This window comes from Catharus ustulatus, chromosome Z (genome assembly GCF_009819885.2).
Source record: "Catharus ustulatus isolate bCatUst1 chromosome Z, bCatUst1.pri.v2, whole genome shotgun sequence".
NCBI classification, from domain to species: domain Eukaryota; kingdom Metazoa; phylum Chordata; class Aves; order Passeriformes; family Turdidae; genus Catharus; species Catharus ustulatus.
In genome coordinates this window covers 17,306,011-17,320,800 of record NC_046262.2, presented here as the reverse complement: position 1 = coordinate 17,320,800, position 14,790 = coordinate 17,306,011, and the positions used below count along the sequence as shown (strand labels likewise).

Sequence of the window (14,790 nt, the reverse complement as noted above, 5' to 3'; positions counted from 1 at the left end):
CCAGCTCAGTGCTGCTGCTCGGCGGGGCCGCTCGGGGCCGGCCGCCACTGCCGGGCTCACTCATCCCCTCCTGCACTGCTGGCGTTGGGCGGGCTGGCCCTGGCCCTGGCCCGACACTGCTGGTCCCACTGCTGCTCTGTGTTTGCTCCACCCGACCCGAAGCTCAGCGCTGCCGGCCCCACCCGCGCTGGGCAGGCTGGCCCTGGCCCGGCGCTGCCGGTCCCGCCACTGTCGCGTTCGCTCCGCCCGGCCCCCGCCGTGTTCGCTCCCCCTGGCCCGGCGCTGCCCCGCCGGGGCCGGGTGGGCTTGGCTCGGGGCTGCTGCCGGCTCGCATTTCCGGTTGGCAAATTTCAGAATTTTTTATCACATATTAGCCCCTCCGGATTACAAGAGGCACTCTGGGTTTGGACCAAAACTTTAGTCAAAATGATGTGGCTTATAATCGTGAAATTACTGTATATATGTACCTCTCTGTGTGTTTTGTGAAATTAAACACAAAATGTACAGTATGTACAATTATTTAATGCTCATAAGAATATTAATTGCTCAGAAACGAAGTGGCACACTAAAAGTGTGCACTTCTTGTAGGATGCAACAATGAAATAGCCACTCTGTTGGACTGTGACTACTGTTGATCTTCAAGTTTTTTCAGAATCACAAACATGTTTTTACCCACTTTTTCAGTGCCTGCTATGGCATTTCCACTGATTATGGTTACTCATGATTTTCTGTGGTAAAAGGATCCTTGATTAATTTTGAGATATAATCTAAAAGTAGTAGAAAATGATCATAAATGTATTTTAAAATCTATTTAATTTGACAACCTATTAATTAGAAAGGCTGAAAAGTGGCTAATGAGAACAAAGTGTTTCTCAGTGAGAGTTACAGGAGCATCAGCAGACACAGAGATACACACTGATAAAAAGTGTTTGTTGTGCAACATAGTTACAGTGTCAGCCTATAAACGTATTTTTAGCAGTACACTACATAGATCTCCTTTAAGCTATAATAATGTATTTTGAATTGATACTTATCCATCCACTTCCATCACGAGCTGCATAAAAAAGTGGGCAAAACTCTTACACAGATTAAAACAACCCAACTACCATTTTCGACAAAATGAAATTAAAAGGACTCCTGTCAGGCAGGAATTGATGAGACCACAGGGTACAAAACCTGGTCTCTTGACACCCATATACATTGGTTGTTTCATCAGAAGTTGACACTGGAGAAGCTGGAAGTCTACCTCTAGGAAGCCTCACATCCAATTTTTGCATTATTTTGTGCTTTTAAATTTTGTGCTTTATGCTTGTTGTCTGGGAGAGGTTCTGTGCAGAACTGAATGATGAACTGAAGAATATACTAGTTTTTGATTTATGTTTACCGTGATTTTCTCTCTCTGGTGGTTGCATTGTCCATGCAATGGCTGAAGGGAGCTAGCCAAGACCCCAGCAGAAATAAAGCTGATGCAATAACAATTCATGAGTTTTTTACCTGCTCATGTTAAGTAAGCTATCTCCACCTTTCCCTTCCCTGCTGGTGCCGGGCCATGGGATGTGTAGGTGTGGAAGTGTGACAGTGCAGAATTGCAGACAATTGGAACATTTTGAGGTGAAAGAGAAAAAAAAAACCTTTTAATTTGGGATTGCCAAGGCAAAAGTTTACTGATCATGTGTTGAAGACAAGCACACCAATTTCACATATACTTTGTGAGCATGTTTTTTTTTTTTTTTGGTTAAAATCCTTAGGTGTTAATTAAAAGAAAACACTAGACCTCAAGGGATGGCTTAATTAAAACTGCGCAGTAGAAAGACAACTAACTTCTGGTAAGTAGGTGCATATTAAGTCAGTAATTTTAAGGATGGAAAGGACAGAAGGGACCTAGATGGAGTTACTTAGAAATGGCATAGGGTTTTTGTTATAGCTATAATTTGTGAAAGCCTTTTTTCACCAGCAATTTTGCTCATCCATTGATCAAAATGATATCCAAGACTGAGTGTCAGCATGGCATTTTTCTGCAGGGTTTGTCAGGGTTGTTCAATGGATCAATCATAAAGAGAAAATATTGCCCATTCACAAGTGTGAGTTACTCTCCTCATGCCGGTAATAGAAATTCCTGCTTTGATGTTCATGGTCAAGTTGTATGTAAACACGGGCAAACATTTGGTGTCATTTAATTGCTTTGGTCACTGCTTTTGGAGCACACAGGTTCATGCAACTCCCATTGATATTCCATCACAAGGACGCAGCTGATGCTCTTGACAGTTTGCCACAGATCCTGCGTGTGGAAGGCAGGCGTTGAGGTGGCTAAGGCATTTGGTGATCAGGTAGAGACCAGACTCTTAACACAGCTATCACGTGATAGCAGCAGTACTAAACTACTCCTGTTGGCTCTTCAGTGATTGCAGAGAAATTGAATTTCACTGACATTTATTCCCTTGTTTTCCTGAATACTTTTCTAAAGCAAAGGATCCCTGTGTCTAACTTCAAGGAAAAGGTAAGCATTTTTCAGTTCTTTTTATATGACAGCAGCAGTACTCCTCATCTCTTCTAAACATGACTTACCTCTGGTCAGCAGCTATTATTTGCATTTTGCATTACACAGCCTTAACAAACAATAATTGCTAATGAGGTCAAAAGAGGCTGTAGTTTGGTTTGGCACGACTGTTTCACAGCTGCAGCAAAAACAGTCTTAAACTCTGCCTTGCACGTAACACCTGTTCAAACTCTGATAGCAAGCGACTATTTATGCTCAATACTTCCTTTATACCTTCAATAAAATACTATGAAAAATAAATCAGTAAGAATCTTCAAGGTTTTTCATGTGTAATGACTTCCAAGATCCTGGGTGATTTGATATCTCAAATTTCCTATTTGAGTTCACTGTGTAGTCAGAGCAATCTATTTACCCCATGTAGCATCAGGGGCATGCTGCATGGAAGGCGCTTTCTCTTTGAGCATCCAGTCCAGCACTGGCAGTCAGGATGCCAGAAGAGGCTATGCTTCAGTGCCAGTCACTTCTGAGACAGCTCAAATCCCATCATAAGCTACAAGGATCCCTTTTACAGCTGGGGTGTAGAAGGACTCAGATCCTTTGTATCTCTGACTCCAGAACTCTAGGGTTTGTCCTTGAGTCTTCAGGACTCCAGGAAGGATCATTCTACCTGGCTGTAGCGTAGAGCACCTTTTTCACATCTTGTCCTGCCCTGACTGGCCCAGGGACCACTCCATGAACAATCTCCTGTTTCATTTGTTCAAAGTTTGTTGTTGTTCAGGACCTCACCTGAAATCGTCCTCTTTTGATGTCACGTTATGGAGAGGATTCATGTTCTGAGGGTTTATTCTGGTGTACGCATTCTACAAACCCCACAGCCCCTGGGAAAGCCTGTGTTTCCTTCTTGCTGGTTGGTGGGGACATAGCTACTATCTTATGGAACCTGCCCATTGGAATCTGATGATGTCCATCCTGCCATTTATTCCTAAAACCTGAATTTCCCAGGCACATCCCTTGACCTACTTGGGCTTGTGGCAAAACAAGCCTTCAGTTCATGTTGAATGCCTGACGAGTTTCCTTTTCAGTTTACTTACTGGCTGCAAAGAGTTTTCTCTTGAAAGCAGAATAAATATGCCTGCCGTTATACTCTAATGGGCTTTTTCTGTCTGTCACCAGAGCGTTGTATCGTTGTAATTCTCTGACTCGGGTGGAACTCAGATAGAAAGAGGAGGTTTCCTAACATATTTCAGTTTGACTTCCAACAGGTTGTGGCCTTGGGACATTTTGCACCCTTTTTCAAGGTGAGAGGTAAAGAGAGCTACAAAATCACTACTGAACCCATGGCACACCACTGCTCAGCTTTCTAACAGCTCTAAATAAGGTATTTTTTTTCTCTTAGGAAATCCCTTCATATTATTTTCTTTGCAATTGATTGCTGCCTTAGGGATGATTGCACAGGTGATAAGAGGTAGGCACCCAGCACTTCTATACATTATTTTCAGAAGTCTAATTAGAGCTATCAAATATGCATTCACGTGATTTGAGAAATGGGCAAGACACTTCAGGATATTCTGGGGTGTGCGGTGCAGAGCAAGTGCATACCAACAAAACAAAGAGGAAAGGAAGAGATGAGGGTAAAATCAATACCTGAATCCCTCAGCTGGCCTCTTTGTGTGAAAGGTGTTTTTAATAAAATAGATACAGAGATATTTATTGAAAAATTATACCATTTTATTCTTCTTTGGTCTGATTGTCTTGAGTATAATTCGATTTTTGTGTATGTTCATAGTGTGCTTCTCTCTTTGTAATTTTGCAATCAAATTTGTATCTCCAGATGAAATTCAAAGTCTCCTTTGTCTCCATGGGCCTTTGAGTGGGTTCAGGAATCCAGCAGTTCCAAGGTCTTTGCAGGATTGGAGACTCACATGTCTCTGAGAGGGGCTAGAATGGACTTGTATCTCTTGTAAGGGGAAGGAATTTCACAAATTGTGGGTTGGTAGAGATGGTTTGACCTATACCCTGAATATCAAGGTAGGGTTTTAGAGGCTTAAAAAATGGAAGAGTTGAAATAGATTAACATGTCCTACAGAGTAAGGTATCTTCAACCTGAAGTTTGTAAGTGCTGAGGATACAACTTAACTGTGTCATCTAAAAACTGCATACCTGGTTTGCTGAAGTCCTTGCGTCAATAGGGAGGTGAGGTATACTGTCTTTGTAAATTTGTAGATTGTAAATATCTATTTTGATACGATGATTGTAAGTGGCTCAATTTTGAAACAGTGAAACAGAAAAACAAACCCAAAAAACCATTTTAACTGAAAACTTAGATTACGAATTCAGCTATATTGACAATTCACTTGGACATGACTCCCTAAATACTAGTCTTTGGAGGTGAAACCAGGGACTTATTTCCATGGCAAATCATGGAGATGCAACAGATTTTAAGGAACTCACAGCTGTTGAAGCTGAACCTGTCAGCAATTACTTGAGTGAAACATGCTTGCATTGAGAGGTGACAGTGCTTTTTAAGCTGTATGGTTAATTGCCCTTATCCGGGAAAGAATGTTAGAACTCTTACCTTGCAGTGTGAAATGATGTGATGAGAGCAGCCACAGGAATTGAGTCCCTATTTCTTTCCTGATTCCTTCTTTCCCCTTGCTTTCATTGCTTTCTGTTGCAGGTAGAAAGACAAAATGAGAGGAATCACCTACAGTAGGTGCCTGAGGCCTTGTATATAGTAGCAATTCATAATTATTCAGAGCTGTAATTACTTTTTGCAATACTTAATTGTACAATAACATGCAGCAGTTTGATATAAGTAATGTAGAAATAACTATTGTGCTATCACTAGAAGCTGCTAGGTAAGCCTTGGAAAGAATTATGTCCAAGTGCTATTTTGGCAGTTTATTAATCCAGACTCTTAGGATTCCAGGATGAAAATTATTTAGGCACACAGTTGGCAGCTGGCAATGAACCCAAAGGTTCTTTTGTTCAGCTGGAGTCTATGCAAGACTAAATAAATTGTAGTTTTACATTATATGCACTCTCTAATGCCCACACAGGGTCCCAGCATGTTGTAAGCCTTGACTTCGACTGTACCACTGGTGTGCTGAAATGGATTTGTAGTGTGCATAAAAAAAGAAGAGAACATGTTGGAGAGCGAAACTCAGCAGAAAGGCCTGGGATGGATGACTTAGCAGGACAGCTTTTGATCTGTTCATGGAAAAGCAAAACCAGGAAATGACTGTGGTGTGCTGCTGATGATACAGACTATCGTTTTATGAAAGCTGAAGGTCACATTAAAACTGAAAATCCTGGGAGTCGACTGTGTGTTACATGAAAATTAATGTAATTTATCAAAATGCACTTATCCCTTGGTGTGCTTGTTTACTTGGCTTTCTTTGTTTCCACCTATCTTTTCTTAAACCAATAAAACCAGAAAGTAACTGGTGACACAATTTCCTCCCTGAGCTAAATAGAGCTAATAGTTCTACTCTTACATGCTTGGCAATTAATTTTGTCATTCTTAATAAATTTAGAGTTGGAAATAAAAGAGATTTAGATACATGTGAAAGTCTGGCACAAATCAGCAAAAGCCAGAAAAATGTGTATATAGACAATATTCAAACTTTTATATATACAGTCTATGCACATAATGCATTCTTACTGTGACAGAATGTAGTGCATAAGTAACAGTTCCTTTTTTTTTTTGTTTTCTCACTTGTTTGGATAGGAAATGTAATTTTCTTTAATGTTTAAGTGTTTGGGTTCATCTGAATAGTAATAGTTCTAGAGCTCACTCCTCTCATGTTCACAACCACTTTTACTGTGCTGGCAAAGATAAATGCAATGGAAGATTTCTAATGAGCAGAGTACTGGATTGAGATGTTAATTGTTGGTTTTAATGTAAGCCCCAGCAAAGAAGCAGGAACTATTTCCTCCTCTTGTCCTCTTAATTACCTCTCCTTTGTACAGCTAAAATGAAGCTTTGAGTTTATTGTACAGCTAAAAGGAAGCTTTGAGTTCATTGCCAGAATATTCCAGTTACCTGGTCAACAATATTTCATTTTGGAGTCTAAACAACAGCTGCTCACTGCAGTGTGAAATGATGTGATGGGAACAGCCACATGAATTGAGTCCCTATTTCTTTCCTGATTCCTTCCTTCCCTTTGCTTTCATTGCTTTCTGTTGCAGGTAGAAATACTTGAGGGTCAAAACCCCCTTTAATAAATGAGAACCACCATTGACAACTGTCAGCCACTTAGCCCAGTGTTTTGTCTGTACTGCTGTTTCTCTAACCCACTTAGAAGCACTTAAGCACTGAGCAGGCAACAAGATTGGATCTTTCTGGTATACTGGCTGAAGATCTAGAGAGAACAATACAAGAAGAAAAAATAAATGTTTCCGTATCTCAGAATCTCTGCTCAGTAATCATATAACAATGCTGGAACATAATTTTCCCTCTGGCAGGAAGATGGAGGCCTTGGTTTCCAGAAATCTCTCTTGATTGCAACTGCAAAATGGAAATAAATTTTCACCCCTGTATGTTAAACAAATTTTTACCATCTATTTCAAAACTCAAACCTGTGGTAAATCTTGTTCAGAACTCTCACATTGTTAAACAGTAATCCTTTTCTTAACACAATTTTTTACACCTTCCTTAGGTGTCACAGGCAGTGACTAGTATCCAGTACGTCCTTGATATCTAAGTCCCTGTGCTCCACAGCTTGCAAAGTTTCCCAAAGTCGGCCTTTATTTAAGCAAGTTTTTAAAAAACTTACCTAAAGACCAGTTTTGTTCGCCTCTCTCTTTCTCTGACATTGAGACAATCTGTCATCTATTGCTTTTAAGACAATTTTCTATGACCAGCTCTTGAGATGTCCCTATTTGCCAGAATCTGGTGTAAGCTACCATCGCATCTTGTGAGCAATCATTTGACAAGGAGCACCCTAACTTTCATATCCTGAAATACTTGGGTCCCAAAACAATCAGTGGTCCTTGTCCAGAAGCCTGGATGTGATGAATCCAACTTCTCCTAAAATGTGTTGTTTCAGTCAGAATTCAATTCGCTGATAATGTTGTGAATCTTGCTGTTGATGTCCAAACCACACCTTGTAACTACAAACTTGGATTTCATCTCGATCAATTCAGACATATGATGATGATAGCAATTTTAGGGATAATGGATGAGAAAAAACTCTGTTATTATGGTATTGATAATCTAAATACCACCTTTCAAAGAAGTACCAGGCACAACATATCAGCACCATCTGCTGCCAGTGAGGACAAACTACATGGTTTGTTACATACTGGTTTGGAAATATTTTTACAGTGGGATATAAAATTTCAGCCACGTTTCTAGTACTTAAGTGAAATTACTGAGCAATTGGCTGTATAGGTTCCATAATGAGGACCCTAAAATGAATCCATGGTAAGAAAGAAACAAAGACAGTTAACCCAGATTACTTCATTTCACTTTGCAGCTATATCAGTGAGATGTTGGAAACACTACAGAAGTGGTACACTTAACTGTGCACAACTTTTCTAAAACAAATCTCTGTTTAAAATTCTGTTACAATTTCAAAGTGACAACAAAGCTCTTACCTAGCAAACAATTTCCAGAATATCATGTGTTTCAAGTGAATAAGAAAATATTTAGGATATCCTTGGTGTTCTAATACCTTCCTGGCATTCCAACACATCCTCCTCAACAAACACAATGAAGTTCAGATTTCCCCATGGCACTCCTGCTTATTTTTATTTACCACTGACTTCACCTAGGAAGTCACTTACCTTAAGGTTGCTACTAAATGTAATATCTTGGCATGTTTCCCATTGCTAATCAGTGTTCAGCAGAAATGTTATAAAAAAATCTCTAGATCTTTTATTAGAATCCATTCATGGTGCTGTGTGCATGCATGAGTTGAAGGTTCACAGGTAGGAATCACTGTTTGCAACACCAGTTGCAGTGGGACATATCATTTACCCTTTAGTGAATTGCTCAGCATTTATTAATCCTAATGCTAATTCACTCAAACAAAACCTTGTTGACTTTGAAAGACTTTTGACTTTTATTCCAGTTTACAGCCATATATTTCTCAACTGCAACCTCTTTCCTCCCACTATCAAACAAACTGCTACAGGTTTTCTCTTCTGAAAAAAGCTTTTCGGTGTGAGAAAAAGGTTTGTTAAGAGGCTCAAACACTGGTCTGATAGGTAACAGTTCAATACACTTCACTTGAGTGTTTCTGATTTATTGAGTGTTCAAGCGAGCTGACTTTGCAGTGCATGCCAGAGTCTGCTGTTAGGCAGGGTGACGATATTTGGCCGTGTTCGTTAAACGTTAGTCTTGTAGGGAGAAACTCACATTCAGTTAAACGAGCAACTGAAGCATTGCAAACAATCCTTTGTGGAGCTATGCTCGCAGTGCCTTGTGTACTGTTTGTTTTACAGAAAGCATTAAGGAGGTGCTGAGTGACCCAGCCACTTTGTATGCTGGGTGTGCTTAGTTGTATCCTTACCAGCACAAAGGGAGGGAATAAGGTGGCACTTTTTGGGAATAGTTTTACTTTGATTTGGCAAAACAACTCCATCAACTGATATTCATTTATTGCTTATTACACATGCATCAATAAAAATATTGTCGTCGGTCATCCTGTTTACATGGTGTTTTTTCTGCAGATGTGAAGCTGCAAAATAGAATTAAGTAGGAAATAAGAAATTATATGAGAAGATTTTTGCAGAACACTTTTTTATATTGGTTCAAATAATTATTTTCCAATGAAAAATTTAGAAAAATCTCTCCTGATTTCTAGAAAAAGCAAGAAAATGAAGAATACTTTCAGTATCTTTTTAAAAGTGGTACTGTTTCTTACTCTTAGAAAAGAACATTTTTAATGCTGTTTCTAACATTCAAAAGCTAGAAATAGGAAAAATGTGCTCTTTTACATGCCGTGTGTCTGCCTGCATCTGTCTCTTGAAAACCTGGGTGGTGTCACTCCAAATTCTGACACTTTGATAAGGACTGAAAAAGAATGGTTCTGAACTTACATTGAAAAAAAGAGACATGTCACATGTAACAGTAACTCTTCTCTTTCTGCTTCTTTCTATTTAACTAAACCCTATCTTTCAAAAAAACATGTTTTATCTTTCTCCTACAACACTTGTGCTCAGGTTTTCTCAGATGAAGTGAGTGCGTAAGTACGTGTACTGTCCCTGCGGCATGCGAACTCCATAAAACAAATGCATAAGCAACTCATCGGCCGGCATTAAGCGATTCTTCACACTTTCTCCTACAACTTCTCCCTTTGCCTGTCGCGTAAAAACAAATGGTAGCAGGTTATTTTTGGAGTCTGGTGGAGAAGTGGTGAGGTTTGTTTCGCTTTTGGGTTTGGGGACCTGTGCTGGAGGAGAGTGAGGAGAGTGTGCACAGGGCTGCGATGCCTTTTGCTCAGTCTAAGACCACATTCAGGTCTTAGTTTCAGACAGCCTGGCTTGAGTGCCACAGAACGGCATTGCCCCCGGACCTTCCTCCCTGTGCCGTGGTGTCCGGCTCCTCACAGCAGGGGAAATGTCAGTGGGAAACAGCTGATGTGAGACGTGAGGGGTTTTGAGTGCAGCATGTGCTGAAGAGACGGGCGAAGAACGGTAACAAAGCTGGTGAAGGGTCTGGAGCACCCGTTCTGTGAGGAGTGGCTGAGGGAGCTGGGGGTGTTTATCCTGGAGAAAAGGGGGCTCAGAGGTGACATTATCACTGCCACAACTGCCTGGAAGGAGGGTGTGCCCAGGTGGGGGTCAGTCTCTTCTTCCAGGCAAGCAGTCACAGGACAAGAGGGAATAGCCTCAAGCCATTAGGTTTAGGTTGGTCATTAGGAGGAATTTATTCACAGAAAGAGTTATTAGACATTGGAACGGGAGGTGGTGGTGGCACCATTCCTAGCGGTGTTTAAGAACGGACTGGATGCAATGCCACTTAGTGCCCTAGTTGACGTGGTGGTGTTTGGTCCTAGGGTGGACTCTATGATCTCAAAGGTCTTTTCCGAACTAATTGATTCTGTGATTTTGTGAAGCTATGATTCGGTGAAGTTGCCCTAGCCCCATTCCCGAGGCAGGGAGAAGGGGCCGAGTGATGGCAGCCCCAGGAGAGCGGGGGCAGCCCCAGGGCACACGGCTGGGGCGGGCAGCGGCCACCGGGGGTGCCGATCTGGAGGGCTGCCCGCTCCGGAAGCCAGCCAGGGCTCCGTGGCCCCGCAGCCGCGGGACCCGCCGCGCCGGGAGCTTTGCCGCCAGCCGGGACCGCCACCGCGCAGCCCGGTCCCGCCGGCGGGACGGGACACGCTTCCCGCTCGGCGGGCTCGCCTGCGGGATGCTGAAAGGACGGCGTGCGGCGCCAGGGAACAGGGTGGGGGGCGGTGGAGCGGCTGGCACCGCCTCCCAGTGGGGACCGGCGCCCCGAGGGCTGGCCGGGCTATAAGTTTGCCTCCGCACAGGTTGCCGTGAGAGTCGGCTGGCCGCCGCGCACCTGCCCGGAGCCGGCCCGCGGGAGGGATCCTGCTCCAGGTCAGGGTACCTCTCCCGAGGCAGCGGCAGCGGCTTCTGCCAGCCCCGGCAGAGACGGAGAGGAAACTGGAAATCCCACCCGGAGGATGAGCAGGAGGGATGAGGACTTGCTTCGGTAACAAGTGTTCCGTGGGGGTGCAGGGGCTTTGGTCCCGCGGGGTGCAGGGGCTGCCGGGCCCCGGGCAGGACCGGTCCTCCTGCCCTGTCCGCGGGGCCATGGCTCCCAGGGAACCCAGCCAGCAACAAGGTTGGATGGAGGGTGATTTAGGGTGAACAAATGGAGCTGCGCGGTTGCTAAGTGTTGTGTCTCTGTTTTTTTTTTTTTTTTTTTTTTTTTTTTCAAGCATTATGCGATGAGAACGCTCGGGAAAGACCTCAAGTAGAGCAGAAAGCAAAGCCCACGGAGAGCAGCTAAGGTAAGGACAGGCACAGAGGTTTGCACTCCTTTGTACACGCTGAACTGAGAGTTCCGCTGTACATTTCTGGGAGACAGAGGGAGAGAGGGAGAAACGAGAGAGGGAAACTATGGAAAATAAGTGATTTTGAAAAAATCCCCACAACATACCACTTTTATTCTTTTCTATTAATCCTTAGCATCTGCAATGTCACAAAACCACAAGTTACAGTCAATTGACTGTTCAGGGGAGGGAACAAAAACACCTTTGGGCTTATCTCCTGGTGCACTAGAGGGACTGCTTACTCTTTAAAAACAAAAGTTACTTGACCTGGTTGAAGGGGTTGTATAGATTTGCAGAGCTCTCTTTTCATTGGCTCTGCAAACTCAGTTACCTGCATTTAGAGGGTTGTAAATGATAAAGGATGCAACAATGAACTCACATGTTAGGAAGGAAACTTATTAATCACAAAAATAATTGCTAAACAGTAATCAATAAGTAAAACACTGGCAGCTTATGTCTCTAAGGAGTAGACATGAATCACAAAACCAGGTAAGATTATGACATGCAAACTGATGGAGTGGGAAATGAAAGTGTTGGTGGGCTTGACTGTACTGAAAAAGCACTGAGGCAGGAGATAAGCCGTAAACCATAGATATGACAGTACAGAAATGTAATCTCTAGCACGCTGAGAATGTTGCTTCAACATATGTATTTTACATAAGTGATCCCTTAGTGACAAACCGTGTTGCCGAAATGACCAACGACTGAGCTCTGGGAGACAAACCTTTGGGTTTGGTGGTGAAGGGGAACTAATGGTCAAAGTTGAAGAGAATGTAACAGTCTGGCAGTGCATGTTAGCTGGCTGTTGTTCCTGATGTGTCCACAGCTGCTAGCTGCACTCCATATTGTTTTGTTCTAAAGCATCACGGAAAACTCTGAGGTGGCCTCCTCTTGCTGTGGAACAAGAACTCAATTATCCAGTACTTTCTGTGGCTGCTAACAGCAGCAACACTCAAGGAAGTAAATGTTTTATGTTTTGTTTTGTATTGAGTCAAGATTTATTTTGAGTGATTTAAGACCAATTCTGAAGGAACAAAGTGAAGGCTTCAAATACAATATTAATTGTGTCTAAATGAGTGCCTCCTTTCCAGCATGACTTCAAAGGACTTTCAATCAAAATGGATGTTGGAGGTAAATTTTTTACCTCCATCCAGACTAAATTCATAAGCTTCAGTCCTGAAACCTGTTTGTTCTCCATTAGGTGGCTGTAAATAGAGGTATGCTCTGGCTACAGGTAAGTTGGACTATGGAGTAACCAATGATATTTCTAATTACAAAATAAAATTGGCTGCATTGAAGTTGATTCTGGACTCATCTAGACTAAAGGCAGGGTTGCAACAATGGCCATAAGCAAATGTCCCACAGAGAAAAGGACTGAAGTAAGTGTATATGATACAAATTACCCAGTGTAGGTAATGTACTGTATTGGTATTCCTACAAATAAGACTAGAAAAGGTTTGCAACACTATCCAGTTCCTTTTGGTCAGTCTGGGAACTCCACGCAGGTTTTATACTATTGCTCTTACTCCGGGCTTCCTTAGTCAGGCACTTACCTGTGATGTTTTTTCTTGACACTATATACTGTTTGAACTTGTATATACACACATATGAAACATGAACTTTAAAACAGGTGAATAATGCTGAATCTAGGTTACAAAAAAATGTATGTTTCCAGGCACACTGTTTCAGGAGGCATCTCCCTCATAAGGACTCTGTGTCTGGTAGGCAGTGTATTGCTAGTAGACTGCTGTACGTAATGCAGCAGTCACTACTGCACTGTCACTAGCTGCAGGGCTGGCTCACCGCTGTTTCAAGGCAATTCCTTTGGAAGGTGCTGGGATTCATGCAGGAATTCGTGCAGCTGGTGCAACTGTGTGTGATGGGATGGCAGTGTATGTTGGCTGCTTGAAATTCTGACAGCAGCTAACATGCAGCTGCTCTCTTTTCCCACATACCTTGGTCATCAAAACAGAGAGCTACTATTTTTGTGTAAGAAATCTTTTTGTTTTCCCTGATTATTGGTTTCTTTGACTGTCAGGCAAATACAAGTGATATCTTGTATTTCCATTATTCTAACAACAGTGGGAAATTTTTGATTGATTTAGACTCTGGTGTTCATCTACTTTTAGATACCAAGGTAACAAGAAATTTTTAAACACTTGAAACAGATAAATAATTAAAATATTTCAAAGAGTTTTAAGCTCTTGGGAGCTTTTTTAAAGCAAAAGCAACACAGTTAAAAACTTCACATGCATTTTAAGTTTGATTTTAATTTTTTAATAGTAATATTTGGCAAATGCGGCTTGATAGTTTTTTGAGAGGTGTTCTTTGTTAGTTTGTTTTTAATTGGGTAATTAGAGCCCTCAATGGCTTAAAGTCACTTTCACCAATTTTCTAAATATTACATCTGAAAAATAATTACCTTTCCACTGTTCGTGATTTTAAAAGCCAGCCTTAGAGTTTTTCCTCTCTGATTGCTTCTCTTAATTAATTAATTAATTGCTAATTAGTTAATTAAAATTAATAACTATTTTGTTAACATTAATGCATTAAAAAAACTGCACATAATCTCATCAACTGCAGAATGTGAACAGGACATAGCACTATACTTGGAGGAATAAAGGCTGGAAGCACATTGATATTTTTGATTGTTACACTGCAAGCTTCAGTCAGACATGTTGCTGCAGTCCACAGAGCCTTAATTTTTTATTCATCCTGGTACTTTAGGCATCTACAGAGTGCCAAAGAGAGCCTTTGTTGTTACTTGTTTTATCTAGGTGCTGCTGTGTGTGCTTGGAACAGTGAAGAGAAGGAGCACCAGTGCTGGTGAAGGTGTGCAGAGCCATGGTCATCCCCTACTGTGTGTGGTGATTAGGCAGTGTACTGTTAGTTAGCTGTTCCTCACACACCAGCAACTGACTACACTGTCAGATTAGCACATCACTGTCGAGACAAGAGAATAAACACTGCTGTTATAAATATCTCATAGTTCCCTAGCTGCTCCAGTGCCTGCCTGGTTCCCCTGACTGAAGGGAGCTGTGCTAGGTTATGCAGACTGAGGGAGGGTTTAAAATAAAGTGGAACTGAGAGTATAGAAGTAAATGTTGTTGTATTTCACGCAGTTATACAGCCACCCCAACTGGTTTATAAACAATCTACTGAATTATTTAAACATTAAGGAACAGTTTCAGGTTTGAACCCTATGTGAATATGTTTCTCCTACACCACTAAATGTTTGAAGGAACACTGATGTGTTGGCTCAGCAAACAAATATTTTAC

At 41.9% G+C, this 14,790-nt stretch overlaps 1 protein-coding gene across 2 annotated transcripts in view; it reads left to right on the top strand.

Moving 5' to 3' along the window:
• The first annotated feature begins 10,904 nt into the window (after window positions 1-10,904).
• Window positions 10,905-14,790, top strand: part of ESM1 (endothelial cell specific molecule 1) — a 75,627-nt gene continuing 71,741 nt past the window's right edge. For both annotated transcript variants that reach the window (XR_004420787.1, XM_033085976.1), the window contains exons 1-2: window positions 10,905-11,168; window positions 11,398-11,469. The gene's annotated coding sequence lies outside the window, so the exon portion shown is untranslated. The remainder of the gene's footprint in view (window positions 11,169-11,397; window positions 11,470-14,790) is intronic.